Here is a 21,644-nt window from a genome sequence, read left to right as displayed (position 1 = left end):
TGTAGGGGGATAATTGAAAACCTCGGATATGAAATTCCCACCCCAAAATATGGGGCATTTGATGTCTTGGATTCAAGATCCTAAATTTTCAGCTTAGCCCATTTCTACCATATACCTAATAAAGGTTTCTAGTCTTCCGCTCAATGCACTGATTTAAAGTCAGTGGAGGGTCTCTCGATTTGCACCTTTAAAGTGTGATCAGATTCTGGCCCATTGACTTCAATGTAGTTACTCCTGACCTACTGGGAGAGTATGTTTTTCTACATCACAAACTGATGTGCTTCTATTTAAGGTAAGTTTTATTTCACTGGCGATAGAAATAAAGTGTGGGATGGATGCTGTCTTTAAAAAACTAGTCCCAGCACTTTCCCCCCTTTGTAATGCTGCAGTTAATGAGGCAAAAGGCATCGCTACAGATCTAAACATGACAATTCGGCAACTTTTATTTCCTTAGTTCAGCTGAATTTGTTATTCTCATACATTTTTATAATTGCCTTTTTTTTCCCAGCTATCAAGTTCACACAGGTAGAAGAAAGGCTGTTTTGGATCTGAACTTGATGCTGGAGGTTGTCAGAGAGATTATGTAAGAGAATTCAAAAAGCTTTCCAAACTGTTCAAATAGCAGAACATTTCTAGTACAGTGCAGGAACATAAAAGTGAAACCACAAACCCAAATCGTTTTGCAATTACTGACAAAATTGTGCACTGGCAGAAAATATGAAGGAATAACTGGAGCAGAGGAGGGGTTTTGCTTTGGTGGCAATAAAGTGAATGCATCTTGATTCTTGAAACAACTGAATACATGTATCCCCTTTCTCTGCATTAATGATTTCCTTGTATTTATGGAGCAGGTATAAGATAAAGGCAAAGTTAGCACCAAGTATAAATTAAATGATGGATGTTACAGTTCCCTTTTCTGAAACTAACTCTTATAACCTTAGTTTAGAAGCTTAAATGTGGAACGAGGGACTATGCCCTGTTTCTTCCTGCTGGGTTCATTTAGGATAAAACCCAGGCTGTCCTGCATTTTAGTTGGAGACTCACACAGTGGGGGTGATTGGACTTTCTCTGCCCTAGGCACAACATATGCTACTTCCCATCACTTTAATAGGCATTAGTTCCACAGACAGCACTGGTCAAATGTACATTATTCACAATCACTTTAATGCAAATATGCAAGGCTGAGAGAGAAAATATATCACAAAGAGAGAATCAGCCATTTCTGTTCAATTTTGGATTTTCTTCCTTCATCATCTCTAGCTATCAGTTCCCCCCGCACTGTTGTGTCTGGGTTTCTTTCTTGCTTGCTTTTATGGTGGGGGGGATCAATGTTAATTGTCTGAAGTGCTTGAAGCTGTAAAACAGAATAACATACATTTCTTTTGTACAGACTTTTTTGTTAGTAAATAGCCGATTTTTAGAACAATGAAATTTTGTTTTGTTTTTTTATTGTTACCCTCATATTCTTTTTTTTTTTTTTTTGGTGTAATGTGCATTTTTTTTATCTTTAGCTGCAGTAGATGTCTGTGTGAGCTTCACATCAATGTGCGTCTGCCATAAAAGGGATGGACGAGACAGAAGATACGGTGTTATATTTAAAGGGGAACATGAAAAACAATACCTTAGTTTAACAGCTTCATACTTTAAAAAATGGAGTCTGACTCTCCTTTCACTTATACTTGTGTAATGTGTAAGTCAGGCCTAATTGCATTGCCAGATTCTTTTCATTTATACAAAGGGCCCTTTCACTTCTCTGGCAATGCAGACTACATTTATATGCACTTTAAGGCCCCTTTGCATTGTCAGAATGATGTAAAGGCAGGTCCATTGACTAAGTTATTCAGGGGTAAAATCAATGTAAGTTAGGTCAGAATCAGGTCCTTAGCCTCCCTGCTTATCTATCTATCTATCTGTCTACAATTGCTACTATTACAGTGGCACCCAATTAGAATAAGTTCTCCACCGTGCTGGCAATCCCTGTCCTGAAGACCTCACAGTCAAAAAGACAAGGCAGAGGAGCCTAAAAAATGAACAACAAATAAGCAGTTTGTTAAAAGTACAGAGTTCAAAAGCAGAGTGGTGTGAATAACTGATTTTTTCGTTTGCTGGATGAACTGAAAAGTTGTGTGTGTGGGTATTGTTTCCTGTTGACCCAAAATGGAAATATTTTGAATTTTTTTGTGAACAGAAAAGATTTTAAAAAATAGTTTCTGGATGAAAGAAACATTTTCTTTCATTTTTTGGGGGTGGGTGGGTTCCAAATAAAAAATTGAAATGTTTCATTTTGAAAATGTCAAAACAAAATGTTTCAGTTTTTGAGGGGAATATTTTTTGAGGGGGTTTCAACCAAAACAAGTTGGTGAATGTATTATATTAGCAAATTTATATCCAGACTCGATAAGGAGCTGGCTACCCAGGGAGAAGAAATCTGATACTGGAAGGCTCTTTAATATTGCCCACAAAGGTATAGCAACATCCAGTGGCTGGAAGCTGAAGTTAAAAAAAAAAAATCACACTGGGAAAAAATTGCAAATTTTTAACAGAGGATAAATAACCCTTGGAACATCTTACCAAGGGTGGTGGATTCTCCATCACTTTAAAATCAAGACTGAATGTTGTTCTAAAAGAGGTGCTCTAACGTACAGGTTATTGGGATCAATGCAGGAATTACTAGGTGGATATAGAGGAATTCTATGGTCTGCCTTATTCAGGATCTCAGACTAGATGATCAAAATGGTCCCTTCTGGCTTTACAATATATGAATAGAGCTGGTAAGAAAATGGAATTTCCTTTCCTTGGGGTATTCCAACAATTTGAAATTTGTTTCCATTCTGAATCAGAACAAAAAGTCAAAATTTTGAATTTTCTCCTGTAATGGAAATTAAAAATAAAATCAATTTAGAAACATCAAAGTGTTTCAAATATTACTTGTCAATTTTGTTGAAACATGACGATATAACATATTTGATAATATAACATGGACTATTATATTTACAAAATTAAAAATAATCAATATAAATACGCTATAAGGTTAACAATAATAATATAATATAATATAATGTCAAAGCAAAATAAATGAACCAAGAAAGTGAAAATGATTCTTTTTGATACTTTCCTGTTGAAATTGTTTTGAAATGGACTTGTTCTCACGAAATGTTTAAATTTTTGGAAAATCTCCATTTTCCATTGGAAAACTGATCTGTGTAGAATTTTTGACCAGCTCTCTTTATGGATGTAGTAGTTATTATTATCCAAATGATCAGATATTAATTATAAAATGTATGTTTGTTGCACCATGTAACATTATAGATGAGATTATTATAAGGTGTGTGCAAGACTGGTTGAAAGACCATAGTCAAATAATAGTTATCAATGGTTTGCTGTCAAATGGGGAGGACATATCTAGTGGGGTCCTTCAGGGTTGTGTTCTGGATCTGGTACTAGTCAACATTTTCATTAATGACTTGGATAATGGAGTGGAGAGTGTGCTTATAAAATTTGCCAATGACACCAATCTGGCAGAGGTTGTTGGCACTTTGGAGGAATGGATTAGAATTCAAAGTGACCATGACAAATTGGAGAATTGGTCAGAAATCAACAAGATGAAATTCAAGAAAGACAAGTGCAAAGTACTACACGTAGGAAGACCAAATCAAATACACATCAGAAAAAAGGAAATAACTGTGTTGACCAATGGTTCCCAAACTGTGGGGCAGGGGTGTGTGGAGGAATGTTCAGGGGGGCGCAGCAGGGCCCAGACCAGCCCCCAGGGGGGTGGGGAGGGAGTGCCACCCATCCCCACTCTGCCCCCAGTCCTGTCTCCAGCCTCAGCCCCTGGCCCCAGCCCCAGCCCTGCTCCCAGCTGAGGCCCCAGACTCGTTCCCTCCTTACTCCTGTCTGCGCCCCACCCTCAACCCCGGCTCCACTACTGGCCCCGGCTCTGGTGGGGGGCATGGACAGGGATAAGGGAGGGGCGCAATGTGAAAAATTTGGGGACCACTGGTGTAGACAGTAATACTGCTGAAAAGGATCTGGGGGTTATAGGTTGAATGTAAGTCAATAATGTGATGTAGCTGCACATACAGATAATACCTTTCTGGGGTGCCTTAACAGGAGTGCCATATAAAAGACAGAGGATGTAACTACTTGGCACTAGTGAGTCTGGAGCTTGAGTACTATGCCCTATTCTGGATGCCACACTTTAAGAAAGATGTGTACAAATTGGAGAGAGCAACAAAAATGATAAAAGGTTTAGAAAACCTGACCTATGGGGAAAGGTAAAAAACAAAACAAAACTGGGTATGTTTGGTCTTGAGAAAAGAAGACCTAGGAGTAACAGTCTTCAGATATATTAAGGGACATTATTAAGGGGAAATCAGCTTGATCTTAAGCCCAGGAGAGTTAAGTTAGATATTAGGAAGACCTTTATATCAGGATTGTTAAGAACTGAAACAGACTTCCAGGGGAGTTTATGGAATCACTGTCACAGGAGGTTTTTAAGAATCGGTTAGACAAACAGCTGTCAAGGATCGTCTATTTTAGTTATTCTTGGTCCCACCTCAGCACAAGGGGCTGAACTAGATGACTTCTAGAGGTCTCTTCCAGCCCTACATTTTTAAGATTATATGATTATAACAAGTTCATCCTGATAGGTGATTATTTTAATGGCACATCACCTAACATCGTGAGCTCTAACTAATGCTTTTCATTAGGTAATTTGTGTACTTTTTAGGTAGCTGTGGAAGTGCAGTTTTGTTCTGAGTAACTAAAGTGTAACCATCTGCCTGTGGTATGTCTAGGTTTATATAACTGTATTAAAGACCCTCATATACCGATAATCACGAATGGCTATATAGACCAACACATACACACACACACACACAGACAGTCTATAAAAAGGCAAGAAAAATTTTCTGCTAGATACAAGTGGATCAAATATTTATCATATAAATGAAACATTGTGGATCAAATTTTGTTATTTTACACCAGAGTAAATCCAATGTAACTCCATTCGTAACTTCTCTGGAATACTCCAGATTTACACCTGCATAAATGGAAGGAGAATTTGGCCTCTGCTTTTCTACTATACTTGATTCTGTAACCATACTTAACATTAGTGTATGCTGTTTTAAAGTATTTTCCCTTCACATTTTATTTACTTATCCATCTTAATGCTTTACTGCTGTGTTTATTATAAAAGTAATAATAAATTTTGTAAAAAAAAATGTTTACCGCACATTGAAGCAGTCATGATACGGACTGTGTTATTACATACCACAGAGTTATAACAGATTTCATAGAATCATAGAATCATAGAATATAAGGGTTGGAAGGGACCCCAGAAGGTCATCTAGTCCAACCCCCTGCTCAAAGCAGGACCAATTCCCAGTTAAATCATCCCAGCCAGGGCTTTGTCAAGCCTGACCTTAAAAACCTCTAAGGAAGGAGATTCTACCACCTCCCTAGGTAACGCATTCCAGTGTTTCACCACCCTCATAGTGAAAAAGTTTTTCCTAATATCCAATCTAAACCTCCCCCACTGTAACTTGAGACCATTACTCCTCGTTCTGTCATCTGATACCATTGAGAACAGTCTAGAGCCATCCTCTTTGGAACCCCCTTTCAGGTAGTTGAAAACAGCTATCAAATCCCCCCTCATTCTTCTCTTCTGCAGGCTAAACAATCCCAGCTCCCTCAGCCTCTCCTCATAACTCATATGTTCCAGACCCCTAATCATTTTTGTTGCCCTTCGCTGGACTCTCTCCAATTTATCCACATCCTTCTTGAAGTGTGGGGCCCAAAACTGGACACAGTACTCCAGATGAGGCCTCACCAATGTCGAATAGAGGGGAACGATCACGTCCCTCGATCTGCTCGCTATGCCCCTACTTATACATCCCAAAATGCCATTGGCCTTCTTGGCAACAAGGGCACACTGCTGACTCATATCCAGCTTCTCGTCCACTGTCACCCCTAGGTCCTTTTCCGCAGAACTGCTGCCTAGCCATTCGGTCCCTAGTCTGTAGCTGTGCATTGGGTTCTTCCGTCCTAAGTGCAGGACCCTGCACTTATCCTTATTGAACCTCATCAGATTTCTTTTGGCCCAATCCTCCAATTTGTCTAGGTCCCTCTGTATCCTATCCCTCCCCTCCAGCGTATCTACCACTCCTCCCAGTTTAGTATCATCCGCAAATTTGCTGAGAGTGCAATCCACACCATCCTCCAGATCATTTATGAAGATATTGAACAAAACCGGCCCCAGGACCGACCCTTGGGGCACACCACTTGATACTGGCTGCCAACTAGACATGGAGCCATTGATCACTACCCGTTGAGCCCGACAATCTAGCCAGCTTTCTACCCACCTTGTAGTGCATTCATCCAGCCCATACTTCCTTAACTTGCTGACAAGAATACTGTGGGAGACCGTGTCAAAAGCTTTGCTAAAGTCAAGAAACAATACATCCACTGCTTTCCCTTCATCCACAGAACCAGTAATCTCATCATAGAAGGCGATTAGATTAGTCAGGCATGACCTTCCCTTGGTGAATCCATGCTGGCTGTTCCTGATCACTTTCCTCTCATGCAAGTGCTTCAGGATTGATTCTTTGAGGACCTGCTCCATGATTTTTCCAGGGACTGAAGTGAGGCTCACTGGCCTGTAGTTCCCAGGATCCTCCTTCTTCCCTTTTTTAAAGATTGGCACTACATTAGCCTTTTTCCAGTCATCCGGGACTTCCCCGGTTCGCCACGAGTTTTCAAAGATAATGGCCAATGGCTCTGCAATCACAGCCGCCAGTTCCTTCAGCACTCTCGGATGCAACTCGTCCGGCCCCATGGACTTGTGCACGTCCAGCTTTTCTAAAAAGTCCCTAACCACCTCTATCTCCACAGAGGGCTGGCCATCTCTTCCCCATTTTGTGATGCCCAGCGTAGCAGTCTGGGAGCTGACCTTGTTAGTGAAAACAGAGGCAAAAAAAGCATTGAGTACATTTAATCACGTTCATTCCCTGCCTCCCTCCCCCTTTTTTTTTTTTGGTCCAAAAATTGATTTTCCAAAGCTGTTCTTACTCTAAACATAGAGGGGCTTTATCTTCCCTTATTGGTGCTGAGTGATTTATATGGACCACTCCTATTAATGCTAATGGATGGTAAGAGCATAAATCTCTCCACACTGGATGGATAACAGCCTCCTAAAAGTGGCCTAGGCAAAGGCTGTCTTTGTAAGGGGCCTAACTAGTAATTAACTTAAAAGATTGACATCAACTGTAATTATGTTCAGGGATTGATACACATGCTGTACATAAAAATATAGGGCCAAATTAATCCCTGGTGTAACTCCATTGGCTTTAGTGGGGTCACAACACTGAAGAATGTGGCCCACTGTGTCCTAAAATATATATACTAACTAAATATGAATAGACATGTTTCTTAGGGCCAGATTTTTATACCCTTGTTCAAGTCAGGAAGCACGTTGCTGATCAAAACAGTCCTGTTGAGGTTATGGAACTGCTTGCAGAGTAGAGTCTTATTTGATACAAGTAAGGTTACAAAAATTTGGCACTATGTATTTATGTGCTTTTTAAAGCGGGGGTTTTCAAATGAACCTAAGGGAATTAAATGCCCATGGGAGTTAGGTGCCTCAAATCCCAACATAAACAGTTATTCCAAGACATGGAGATCTTTTTGCATGGTTCTGAAAATGTGGGCATATAGGCCTTTTGAAAGAAGGCCATGGTGAGGAGGGACTTGAGAGAAGGGAAGGTGGAAGACTGGGCCAGTGAGGGGAAAATGGAAGAAGGATACAGGTTTTGAATATTTAAATAGTCAAAATTGTTCAGTTATTTTGAAACTTCCTATTCTCCTTGAAAAAAGAAATAAGGTGAAGACAATCATCATCATCATCATAATCTAAAATGGAGCCACACTTGTTTTGGAACCCAGCAGCTCATCAACAGCACAAAGCAATGCTACAAAGTAGGCGGAGGGCCCATCCCAGAAACACACTGAACACCTCCCACTCCCATTGACTTTAAAATCATTGGGAAATTAAAAGGCTTAGCACCTCACAGACCAACAGTTAAGGAAAATATTGTTTCTAATCAAAACGTCATGGGTCTTCAGAGGGTCAGAACATAATTATCCAGAACGGAAACTGGCCAGGAAAACAGTTAACACTTCTACTGTTACCAAAGCAATTGCCAGATCTTTAATGGCCTCAGATAGTCAGGATCTCAATTTTATATCACATAAAAAATCAAAAGGTGCCTATGGTAGCGTTATTACCCTCAAGATTGATCCAGTACTAACACATTATCTCCTATCACGAGTTATCAACATTTAACATCTGTTTAGTGGCCTATGTTAAATGAATTGGACCTCCCAGTCTTATAAGGTATGTCTACACAGCAAAGAAAAACTTCCAGCTATCCCATGCCAGCTGACTCAGGCTCATGGGGATTGGGCTGTGGGGCTGTTTCATTGCTGTGTAGACTTCCAGGCTTGGGATGGAGGACCTGCAAGGTCCTAGAGCCTGGGCTTGAACCCAAGTCCGCAAGTCTACACAGCAATGACAGAGCCCTGCAGCCCCCGAGCCCCGCGAGCCCGAGTTGGCTGGCACAAGCCAACCATGGTTTTTTTCTTTGCTCTGTAGATATATAAATAATTTCCAAGCCACAAAACCCCGTTATCCCAACCTGTACTAATTGCCACCCTTGTGGGTATTCTCAGCAGACAGGCCAAGGATTCAGAGAGTCTGAATTACCCTCTCTTTCCTAGATGTGGACCCTGAAGCTCAGTTTTGAGGCCCATAGACAGGACAGTGGAGGAGTTGCAAGGAGAAGTGTGCACACCTTATGCCTGTACTGTGGAGAAATGGAGGGCCTCAGTTTTTAATATGATTTCCTGACAAATATATATATATATATATATATATATATATATATATATATATATATATATATAATATTCTCTTGCATATGTTATATATACACACTCAATGAAATAGTGTCCCAAAGGGAAAATGATACCGAAGACTCTGGTGTATTTATCTTTGAGCAATATGTACAATCAAAGGAAGCACCCTGTGGCATTATCTGATTAAAATAGGAACATATAGATCATTGCTGCAACCACTGTTATATATTTGCAGCAAATCTTGTACAAAGGTTGTCAAGTGAGGTACCTATGAAAAGATTATGATTTGCTGGTTATAATTATGCCAGCTCCATGCATGTATCATTTTTGTATTTGAAGTTATAAGTATTGGCTCTATACTTGGATTTCAAATGTTTGCTCCTGGGGTAACACCCACAAGGTAGCTAGCTAGCACATCTTGGAGGGACTATTCAAATTGAGTGGCCCATCAAATGAACATTTAACTTACAATGGACTGTGGGAGATGTCCATCTACACTTAATGGAATTTCTTGGGGTGACTAGGCAAAATGCATGGACATGTGACTTGCCCACGTGACTCCAAACTCCATCTTGCTGTTGCTGTAATTTTCTACAGTAAGAACAATGGGATTCCCTCCACATGGCAGAAACTATAAAAGGCCCTGGAAACACCTCCATTTGCCTCTCTATTGCTCAAACCTCTGGAATCATAGACGATTAGGGTTGGAAGAGACCTCAGAAGGTCATCTAGTCCAACCCACTGCTCAAAACAGGACCAACCCCAACCCCAACTAAATCATCCCAGCCAGGGTTTTGTCAAGCCAGGCCTTAAAAACCTCTAAGGATGGAGATTTCATCACCTCCCTAGGTAACCCGTTCCAGTGCTTCACCACCTGCCCAGTGAAATAGTGTTTCCTAATATCCAAGCTAGACCTCCCACACTGCAACTTGAGACCATTGCTCCTTGTTCTGTCATCTGCCACCATTGAGAACAGCCTCGCTCCATCCTCTTTGGAACCCCCCTTCAGGTAGTTCAAGGTTGCTATCAAATCCCCCCTCACTCTCCTCTTCTGCAGACTAAATAAGCCCAGTTCTCTCAGACTCCTCATAAGTCACGTGCTCCAGCTCCCTAATCATTTTCATTGCCCTCCACTGGACTCTCTCCAATTTGTCCACATCCTTTCTGTAGTGGGGGGCCCAAAACGAGACACAGTACTCCAAATGTGGCCTCACCAGTGCCGAATAGAGGGGAATAATCACTTCCCTCGATCTGCTGCAATGCTCCTACTATTGCATCCCAATATGCCGTTTCCCTTCTTGGCAACAAGGGCACACTGTTGACTTATATCCAGCTTCTCATCCACTGTAATCCTCAGGTCCTTTTCTGCAGAACTGCCGCTTAGCCAGTCGGTCCCCAGGATGTAGTGGTGCATGGGATTCTTGTCCTTATTGAACCTCATCAGATTTCTTTTAGACCAGTCCTCCAATTTGTCTAGGTCACTCTGGACCCTATCCCTACCCTCCAGCATATATACCTCTCCCCCTAGTTTAGTGTCATCCACGAAGTTGCTGAGGGTGCAATCCATCCCATCCTCCAGATCATTAATTAAGGTGTTGAACAAAACCAGCCCCAGGACCGACACCTGGGGCACTCCGCTTGATACCAGCTGCCAACTAGACATTGAGCCGTTGATGCCCATTGATGCCCGCCCTTTATGTCTACCCATTGAGCCCACCGACCTAGCCAGCTTTCTATCCACCTTATAGTTCATTCATCCAATCCATACTTCTTTAGCTTGCTGGCAAGAATACTGTGGGAGATTGTATCAAAAGCTTTGCTAAAGTCAAGGTATATCACATCCACCGCTTTCCCCATATCCACAGAGCCAGTTATCTCATCATGGACGGCAATTAGATTAGCCAGGCATGACTTGCCCTTGGTGAATCCATGTTGACTGTTCCTGATGACCTTCCTCTCCTCCAAGAGCTTCAAAAACGGATTCCTTGAAGACCTGCTCCATGATTTTTCCAGGAACTGAAGTGAGGCTGTAGTTCCCCAGATTCTCCTTCTTCCCTTTTTAAAAGATGGGCACTATATTTGCCTTTTTCCACTTGTCCGGGACCAATGACTATGAATTTATACTTATGGGACCATTCTAACCAAGGGACTTAGGTCCTTCCAATGATTTGGAAGCAACCAGAGACTTATTAAGCCAGCAGTTTATTCCATCACTGCTACAAGCCTGAGCCAAGAACTTTGCAATTACTATATGTATTTGGTTCCTTTAATCAATTCTTTCTTTCTTTCTTTCTCCCTGTAGAGTCGTCAGAGGATGAAGATTATGTGCTGAAATTTCTATGGGAAATAAAGACTTCAGTGCCTATACATTTATTCAGAGAAATTTCTAGGCACTGGCCAGTTCATCTCCCCAAAATGAGGTGCTAGGGAACCAACTGCTATTCTGGCTAGTATCCTGGAAGGTGAACTCATTTGAAATCAGATGTAGCCTACTCCCTCCGAGTAGGTCACTGGCCTATAGGACGGCAATAATTCAACAATGCCCCTGGGATGGGACATCTGCAGGGACGGAAGCCCTGGTTTCTGAAGCAAAAGCCACACACCTCAATTGCTTGAATTAAAGGACCAACTTCAGTAGCTACAAGCAATAGCTGCTCATAAACCTCTTTATATGGTCCTGCCACTACAGAAGGAGAAAGAGATTCTTGTCTAGCATGTTACATACTCCCAGCTAGCCACGGAAGCTCATTCTGATCTTCAGAGGTCTACAGCAGTTCAGTTCCTCATATAGGCTCCTATGAGTAATAATAGCAAAACTGTGGTTGAATGACTATTTTTTGACTTGGCCATTAAATTCTCTTTGGAACACTCCCACACTAACATCAACTTTCTGGACACCACAATCAGCTTCAACAATGGAACCCTACAAACAACCATATACAAGAAACCCACAACGACTTTCATAGATATAGTAGCCACCCCAAACACACCACATCATCTGTTATCTACAGCTAGGCATTCAGATACCATAGAATATGCTCCAAGGAGAAACTCCAGAACATACACCTTAATACCTAACACTTAAAACCACCTTCATAATCAAGGGAAGTAGATCACATCATGGAATGGGTCACCCAAATACCTGGAGTGAACCTGCTTCAATACAGAAATAAACCCCGCTCCAACCACACACTCCTAGTTGTCACCTACAACCCTACACTGGAACCCATATGAGGCATCTTCAAAAACTGCAACCCATATTCTATATGGACCCCATGCTGAAAGAAATCTTTCCTGAATCCCCATTTCTGGCTTTTAAATAACCCCCCAACCTCATCATCCAAAGCAGAGCAGGACACATCAACTCAAAGCTGCACAAGGCCCTACCAGAACAACACATACAAAACCTGCAGACACATCTCCTGCTACAATGATTAACTCCTCCCACAACACACCTTTCAAGATCCGGAGTACTTGTGGCACCTTAGAGACTACCAAATTTATTTGAGCATAAGCTTCCGTGGGCTACAGCCCACTTCATCGGATGCATAGAATGGAACATATAGTAAGAAGATATTTATACATACAGAGAACATGAAAAGGTGGAAGTACCCATACCAACTGTAGAATCCTACACATGCCTATCCCAACCTGTGGTATACCTCATCCAGTGCAATAAATGCCCTAATAACAATTATGTGAGTGAAACCAGATAATCACTACCCTCTTGAATGAATTTATACAGGAAATGATAAAAGACAAGGTGTTAACAGGCTACTCTACCTTGAATGGTCCCTTACAATATGTGCTAACTACTTGTGCTAAACAATCTGTTCCACCTTGCATTTTGCTGTGACGCTGGGGCTTCCTTTGCCAGACTTGAAGAAGAGCTCTGTGTGTCTCGAAAGCTTGTCTCTCTCATCAACAGAGGTTGGTCCAATAAAAGATATTACCTCACCCAGCTTGTCTCTCTATTTTTTGACAGAGCAGAGATCCATCTTCTGGTCATAATAAGAGTCTTTATTTACTTTGAGAAGGTCCAGGACTCTGTTGAAACAATATTGAACAAGCACATCACCATTACATTTGACGAGAGGGGACTGGTCATTTCTAGACTTTTCAAGCTTTGGATCTGGTACCACAACAGTGAACATGCAGTGTGTCTACTTAAAAAAAAAATCCCAATGAAAAAAAAGGATTGTACTAAGACATCGAGTCCCTTATCCCCAGATCACCCATGCAGCTTTGAACTCTCCATGGTGGGAACGTGTTCATGTCCCTTTTTACTACAACCCCTAACCATGCTGAGGCAACTTACACTTTAAAAAGAAAAATCCAAATTAATTTACTTAAAACACTACAAAGTCAACGGTATTAATTTTTTTTAACAGGAGCCTGTGTTTATTCTATTAAAAAAATTACTCTTCCAGGATGTCTTTAATCAGCAGAGTCACACAAAAGCAAAATAATGGCATTGTAACATTAGGATCCCTGACTTGGAGCTGCCTTTTATAAGCGTGAAAGGGAGAAAAAAAATCAAAAGCAGTAAAAACGTATATTATTTCTGTCAGTAGCCCCTTTTCCGAAAAATGTTGCAAAAACAATCTCTACACAGAGGAAGCAACATACTGAGCAACAAGCCTCAATCACAGGAAGTTCATTTTTTCCCTTGGCGCGTAGCCCAGTGCCATCAGAACTAATTAAAAACAGAACCACGCTGGTAAGAAGCTCAGCGTTTGGGTTTTACAATAACAGAGTAGCAAACCAGGGAGACGTCTAATGAGAATAGTTTCCGAGTTTGTTTTCTAGCATTGGGCAACTATGTCAATTACTGGAACTGCAGCTTAGGGCTAGCACCCATGCTGAGACGTGAAAGAATGTTATTGCAGTACAGATTGAGCTGCTACTTTGATGCATGGGATATGCATGTCACTTGTATACTGGTGCAGTTCCTCGGCTTATGACTAAATAGGAAGAGGCTGGTGCCACCTTACTGTTCTTATCTGAGGCTGGGTCAAATGTTATCAGCCAGGGCTTTCCCCTGGATCATTAGATATGCTCCAGTTAAAAAATGAAACATCTTCTTGTAAGGATGCTATTTGTAATGAAGGCTCTGACTTAGACAGCAAAATTATCAGTGAGGGAATTAACCCCTTTGTGAGTAGAGAAAGAGGCAGGCTGAGCTGGTTTGAAAAAAACAAAAACAAACAAACCCACAACAAAAAAGAAATCCTCAAATACACACAAGCTCTCACCTGTTAAGGAAACACAAGAGAGTGGACAGCAACCTCACGTGTATAATCCTTACCCACTTGAATAGTTCTATTGACTAGAGCTGGGCAAAAATTGTATCCAAAAATATTTAACTGAAAACTGCAGATTTGGATCAATTTCACTGAATTGTTTTAATAGGGAGGAAAAAAAACAACCTAAAACAAAATTTCAAAAGAAAATGGAGACAAAGCATTTTGATTTTTCAATTCAAAAATGACATTTTCCGTTCTGAAATTTACTGCAGTTTTCTTAAGAAAGAGTTTTAAAAAGCTTTAAAATGAAATGAATTATTTTGTTCAGGACAAACAAAACATTTTAATCAACCTGATATAATTTGCTATTGACTAAATATTTGCAGGATTGAGCACTGTGTTACACATTTAATGCACTTTTCGATGGTGATGATTTTTAAAATGTCATTCTTACACAGAGCATTTGGGTGTCTTCAGAAAGAATTTAAAAATAGAATGACATCTTACCTCTGTCTAACCACCTTAATTCTGAGGGATGGTACCTATGGATCACTTCATCCTCTATTGAAATGTGTTCCTCTTTGGGATAAACATATTTAACAGTGCAAAAAAAAAAAAAAAGTAAGCACCTAATCCAGCACTAACTCATGTCAGAAGTATTGACACAGTTAACTGACACTGCCAGCTGAACAAGGAAAAACAGTAAGGCCTAGTGAGTTGCACACAGGATTACCCCCCACAGAAAACGTGGGTTCTCATCCCTGCTTTGCTATTGGCTTGTTCGGTGAGCTTGAGCAAGTCATTTCACCTCTCATTGCCTCAGTTTCCCCATCTATAAAATGGTGATAATGACACTGACTTTTGTAAGGCATGGTGAGCTCTACTAATGAAAAATGCACAAGCAGCATGTGTATGTTTAGAGGTGGGTATTATTACTTCTGTGGGAAAGAGGTGACCATGGGGTACTGGAGTTTGGAAATTTATTTGGAGAAGCCTCCCTTGTTTGCTAAATGCCCCCCCACTTCTTGTGTTGAGACTTCCTCCACTCTGTGCCCCCTTTAGCTTTATCCACACCGCTCCCCATTAGTGGCTGTCTTGCCCCGGACAGGGCCTTTCCATATCTCCTCCATGTGTTCTCCTGCTTGCATTTCCCTACACCATGGTCCTCTGCAACTGGGCTAACTGGGACTTACAAACCCTCCTGTCAGAGAAATCGCTATGTAGGTGGGAATCACCTTTAATGATTAAATAATTCTTCCTGCACATCCTCCCAGACTAGCAAAAGGCATTAGGACTCAACAAGACCAAGAAATTAAAACACACATGGAGTTTCTAGGTCAAGCTACCTTTTAAAAAAATTCAACAGCCCTATGGCGCAGGGATTGTGTTTCTATTCTGTTGACAGGTTTCAGAGTGTAGCCGTGTTAGTCTGTATCAGCAAAAATAACGAGGAGCCCTTGTGGCACCTTAGAGACTAACAAATTTTGAGCATAAGCTTTCATGGGTTCAAGGGACACCATCATAGGACCTAACCATATCAGCCACACATCAAGGGCTCATTCACCTGCACATCTACCAATGTGATATATGCCATCATGTGCCAGCAATGCCCCTCTGCCATGTACATTGGCCAAACTGGACAGTCTCAACGCAAAAGAATAAATGGACACAAATCTGATATCAGGAATCATAACATTCAAAAACCAGTCAGAGAACACTTCAATCTTTCTGGTCACTCAATAATAGATCTAAAAGTGGCAATTATTCAACAAAAAAATTTCAAAAACAGACTCCAGTGTGAAGCTGCAGAACTGGAATTAATTTGCAAACTGGATACCATCATGTTAGGCCTGAATAGAGACTGGGGGTGGCTGGGTCATTACAAAACCTAAACTTAATTTCGCCAATTCCAATTTCTCCCTACTGTTACTCACACCTTCTTGTCAACTCTCTGTAATGGGCCACTCTCTTATCACTTCAAAAGTTATTTTTCCTCCCTTGGCATCCTGCTGTTAATTGATTTATCTCATTAGACTGACCTCACACTTGGTAAAGCCACCCCCATCCTTTCATGTATTTATACCTGCTCCTGTATTTTCACTCCATGCATCTGATGAAGTGGGTTCTAACCCATGGAAGCTTATGCCCAAATAAATTTGTTAGTCTCTAACGTGCCACAAGGATGCCTCATTATTTTTTGTATTCTGTGTTTGCACAGTGCCTAGCCATAGCACGATGGAGTGACTTAAGGTGGAATGGAAATCCTAACTTGCTTGGCTTCTATGGGCCAGTTTAGACCCTCATTTATACCCATGAAGCCTGAAGACTTCACTGGGAGTTGGGGGTATTTATGCATCTTCACCTTACAGTATTTATTCCCCACATGCATTCACGACTCATTTACCTGGGGGCAAAAGGAGCAGATGCCCCGGGGCCGGTGATTTAAAAGGGCCCAAGTCTCTGGCCGCCGGTGCTGCTACTGCAGCAGCAGCTGGAGCCCCGGGCCCTTTAAATTGCCACTGGAGCCCTGGGCAGCGCAGGCCAGGCAGAGCGTATGGGCTGGCTGGGGGACGCTGACCCCCCAGCCCCGCCCCTTCCACCTGAGGCCCCGCCCCTTCTGGGCGCTGGGGCTGGCCCCCATACTGGCAAGCGTTCAATGTTACTTTCACCCCTGAGGACACCTAGCCTTTTATTCCTTTAAAAATGTCTTAGGGCCAAATTCCCCATGAAAGTAAATGGGTACAATTCTGTTGACTTCAGTGGAACTGCCCTGGCTGAAGCCAGTGTTGACTCTTGATCTCAGTAACTACATTTCCTTCTATAAGGCTGGTGGATGAGTGCTTAGGGACCAGCAATGTTGTCAAATAAAGGCAACAGCTATATCTTTCTGCATTGTATTACAGCACAGTTTCCTTCCTAGGCAATGTCCTACTGAAGACAAGGAGTGTGTTCCTGTCAACTCATCAATTGTGAAACTGATCCCCTCACTGGTCATAGAATGGTGATCTTAACAACAAAGAAGGCAGAAGGCACTTTACACTTTCTGTGCACTATTTTCTCCTGTAATGCCATGCAATACATTTGTGCTTTACCAGTGACTTCAACTGAATCAGGATCAGACCCTTAAGTACTTAATCACAATTCAAATCACTTATACTATATGCCCTTCCCTCCAATACAAGGTACAAAGAAGTTAGTTTAAACACAGTCTTGTTGTAGGATTTAATTTTTAAGGACATACTTTTTTTAATCCAGATGTGATCCCTAGGGGTGATCTCCCCAGTAGAGAGTGTTAGTTTCTCTTGTTAAGTCAAGATCAGTGTTCTCCATAAAAATTCTGCTAATTTATTTTTCCAGACACATTTTCAACTCTGGATATTAGGTTTTGTTACTTGGATACCAAATCAACTTTTCAATAAATAGTAATCATCACAACGATGTGCTCTGCACTGTACAAGACACAAATATCAAGACAATCCTTGCCCCAGGCAGGCTACTTGTTCTGTTTAAGAACATAAGAATATAAGAGCAGCCATATAGGGTCAGACCAAAGGTCCATCGAGCCCAGTATCCTGTCTTCCGACAGTGGCCAATGCCAGGTGCCTCAGAGGAAATGAACAGAGGGATTTGAATGTGAGAATATTGGTGGGTGTGGATTTGAATGTAGATTTGAATGTGAGAATATTGGTGGGTGTGGTGGGTTTGGGAAGTCATTCCTTGCCCAGTTGATAGCACAGAAGATGGTGCAAAGAGGAGAGTAGAAGAAGGAAACAAAGTGCTGTGAAGGACAGAAGAGGCATGCAAGAAGACAGGAGATCTGAGATGTGGCCCAGGGTGGAGTAATGTAGTGAGAATGAGAATTTTAAACTCAGTACAGTAGATAGTGGCAGCAGAGTCTTTCTGATAGAAGATTGATATGGCCTGAGCAGTAGACAAAGAAGACAATTTTGCCTGCTGCATTTTGGATAGTCTGGAGAGGAGTAATATAGAGGATACAAAGAATCAAAGGTAAAAATGTCATTATTGCTCAGGTTCAGACTAAGGAACATTGGTAAGGCAGCTCGAAGTGACCATGCCATTCTCGTTCTGCAGAGAGACTGAGGGCTCCAGCCTCTACATTTATTAAGCCAGACCTTTCACCAGAACCAAGTTAATTGAAAGAAGAAAGCAAGTCTCACTGTCTTTGTCGAACTGAGACTCACTTGTTTAATAGCAGAACATGGATTTCAGGGGAGCATGGCAGCAGCTAGCCCTTTTTTTGCTTTTCACTGTAATTTTAGGCAAATGTTTCTTGCAGACAGGCTACGTCTTTGAGGTCTTGGCTAAAATTCAAAACTACGCTCAGAAAAAAAAAAATCCCTACATGCCATAGCTGAAATTTAGCAAAGAGATAGGAGTCAAAACATGTCTGGAAGGCTGTGTTTGCTGGGTCTGAGATCAAGGATCTGGCCCTGGAGTGTTTCTTACACTGCAGCCTTGGGAATGACATGGAAAACTGATCTTCTCCAGTTGCAGTTTGTATAAAAGGTAGGTCATTAAGCAAACCTCTCTATGTGCTGCTGCCATTTTGACCCACAATCAAAGCATACAAGTGTTGTGGAAGGGATCAAACCATATTACAATCAGGCTGAAAAAACCTCAGACTTTATCCCAGGTCTAGCCTAATAAGGTCACAATGAAGCTTGACCGCCATTTGCTTTTGTTGTGGCACAAGGGACCTTGAAAATATGGAGTCAAAATCTCCCTTGACTTGGAGCCAGTGGGGTTGCCAAGGATGTAAGTCAATGGGGGACACAGTGTCAGCTAGTTAGTATGTTCTAACTGATCAATGCCTGATTTGTCTGTCTTACTCATTGTCATTTCTGAACATGTAAACATCAGGGAGTCAGGTCTTGGGAGGAAAAAGAAACCCAAAGGGGATTTCCTGCCCCCATCCCTCCAGGTAAGATTGTGGAGGAATGTTTGAAGCTGGGATGCATCAGAGAGAAAGGCAGGAGAGGATGAGCAAAGATGGTGGTGGGGAACTTCTCTGCAAAGGGATAATCAAGAGGTCTAGAGACCGAGCAAAGAAACCAATGTAGACCCTTGTCCCTGGGAAAGGAAACTGTAAAAGAAGCAAGTTATGGGTGTGGCAATCTAGGTGGTAATTTGTTTTTCTTTACAAGACAGTGGTTATCAGGTGGAAAGTTCACCCCAGCAGTAGTGTCAGGTGGGGACTGGAAAGCTAGTAGAGAGTTTTTTTCTAGGAAAGGGAATCTATAAAAAAAGTAGGAGATGGAGCTAGGGAATCTCAAGAACAGGGTAAAGGAGGATGGAGAAAAACTGTCTGAGACCTGAAGACTGTTCAAAACATCTCTGTTGGGAGAAGACAATTTTCTGTATGGCTAAGCCATGCGAAACCTTAGTTTGGGTTTGGAAACCAGCTTTGGTTCGGATTTTCAGGAGAAACTTCATGTGCTTCCGAAGTGAATCCTGAAGGTAGTCATAATTTATCCATATTAAATATGATAGTATCTGCATCCAGATCCTCATTTGGTGAAGGTTACAGTTCAAGCCCCAATCAAAGCTTAATTTCTGGTTCAGGTGCTTAAATGCTGCATGGTGTTCTCACAAGCTTTCAGCCCAGAAGGTGGAAATCAGCTGTTCTGTGAGATTTGTAGCATCTTGGCCTCAGTAATGTTACTCATGAATAACACCAGAATAAGTGAGATGAGAATTGGGCTCATTGTCTCCAGTTTCCAGTCAGGATATGTGCCAGTGTTGTGAGTTTAGGGTTATTAGGCAGCTAAGAACCTGCTTTGCCATTGTTCAGAGGTACATATCTGACTTTTACTGAACCAGTTCATCCTCTGCCTCCTACAGCAGCATGCATGCTTACTTGTGCCTGTGATTTTATTCATTTGCCTCAGGTATAAATACACTGTACTGTTGCCTGCACAGTGTACACAACTTTACAGAGGTAATCCACATAATAATTCAAATACTTACAGATTAGTGCGACAGGCACTTTCTTACTTCTCAGCATTGATAATCCTACCTTTTCACTTCTCAGACAAATATGATCACCACTAGATAAGGAGTAGCAGGAAAAGATATGTACTCTTTTAAGAGCTATTTCCAAGTGAATCTTATTGCAAAGCTCTCCATAAAACAGTCACTGAATCCTATAATCATAGACATGGAGGGCTGAAAGGAACCTAGAGAAGTCAGCAAGTCCAGCCTTCTGTGTGGAGGCAGGACCAAGTGAACCCAGACCATCCCTGACAGGTGTTTGTCTGACCTGTTCTTAAAAACCTCCAATGATGGGGATTCCACAACCTCCCTTGGAAGCTTGTTCCAGAGCTTAACTACCCTTATCGTTAGAAATTTTTTCCTAATATCTAACTTAAATTTCCTTTGCTGCCAAAGAAGTCCATTACTTCTTGCGCTACCTTCAGTGGACATGGAGAAAAATTGATCGCCATCCTCCTTATTAACAGACCTTAACACATCTGAAGACTGTTATCAGGTCTCCCCTTTTCTCAAGACTAACATGCCCAATTTTTTCAACCTTTCCTCATACTGTAGGATTTCAAAACCTTTTATCATTTTTGTTTGCTGTCCTCTGGACTCTCCCCAATTTGTCCCCATCTTTTCTGAAGACCATTTGAATATCATATCAAGAGGGGTTAATTTTCCTATATAGAATAAATAAGCCTTCTCAGTCCAGTTTCTAGTGGACAAAGGTCAGCATCACAAAAATGATCCTTACCATTGTCAATAATTGGCAACCTTGCTGGCCGTCTTATCCGAAATGCCAAAGACTGAAAGAGGATATAAAGTAATGAAGATTGAACTACCCTTTCATTCTTGACAGGTTTCAGAGTAACAGCCGTGTTAGTCTGTATTCGCAAAAAGAAAAGGAGTACTTGTAGCACCTTAGAGACTAACCAATTTATCTGAGCATGAGCTTTCGTGAGCTACAGCTCACGTCAGGCAGTTTCCACGGTATGCATCTGATGAAGTGAGCTGTAGCTCACGAAAGCTCATGCTCAAATAAATTGGTTAGTCTCTAAGGTGCTACAAGTACTCCTTTTCTTTCATTCTTATGGCCAGAATAAAAATAAAATATGTGGGACAACACAGAGAAAATGACTACTGCTGTTACCCATGATCTACTTGTTCTGTGGTTAAATAAGGACATCGGTCTTCAGGGCTCTGGGTTTGACTCCTTTCACCAGGACAATGTGGGTCTTTCTCATCTTTTTTTGTGGCTAGACCACGTAAGAGGAAGGAGTCTTTTACTAGTTAGTGGGGTTGCTCGTTTAGCTTAAGCTGTAGATGCTCTGGAAATATGAGATTCAAATCCCTATGATGTCCATAAACTTTTTAGACGTGGTTAATTTTGTACTGTTTTCTTCAGCAATAAACGTTTGTGTATAGCACCTGTGTGCAACCAGAAGGCAAATATTCACTCCCACTGTCAGACCATAGCAAACTTAC

General features: G+C 41.4%; 1 protein-coding gene across 1 annotated transcript in view; it reads left to right on the top strand.

Moving 5' to 3' along the window:
• TFAP2B (transcription factor AP-2 beta) overlaps positions 1-11,237 on the top strand; it is a 77,396-nt gene extending 66,159 nt beyond the window's left edge. The window contains exon 11 of the mRNA XM_075126355.1: positions 11,219-11,237. The gene's annotated coding sequence lies outside the window, so the exon portion shown is untranslated. The remainder of the gene's footprint in view (positions 1-11,218) is intronic.
• The last annotated feature ends 10,407 nt before the right edge of the window (positions 11,238-21,644 follow it).

The sequence above is a fragment of the Caretta caretta genome, chromosome 3, assembly GCF_965140235.1.
Source record: "Caretta caretta isolate rCarCar2 chromosome 3, rCarCar1.hap1, whole genome shotgun sequence".
NCBI lineage: Eukaryota > Metazoa > Chordata > Testudines > Cheloniidae > Caretta > Caretta caretta.
Note: the sequence above shows the minus strand (reverse complement) of the source record. Positions and strands in the feature narration are given on the sequence as shown.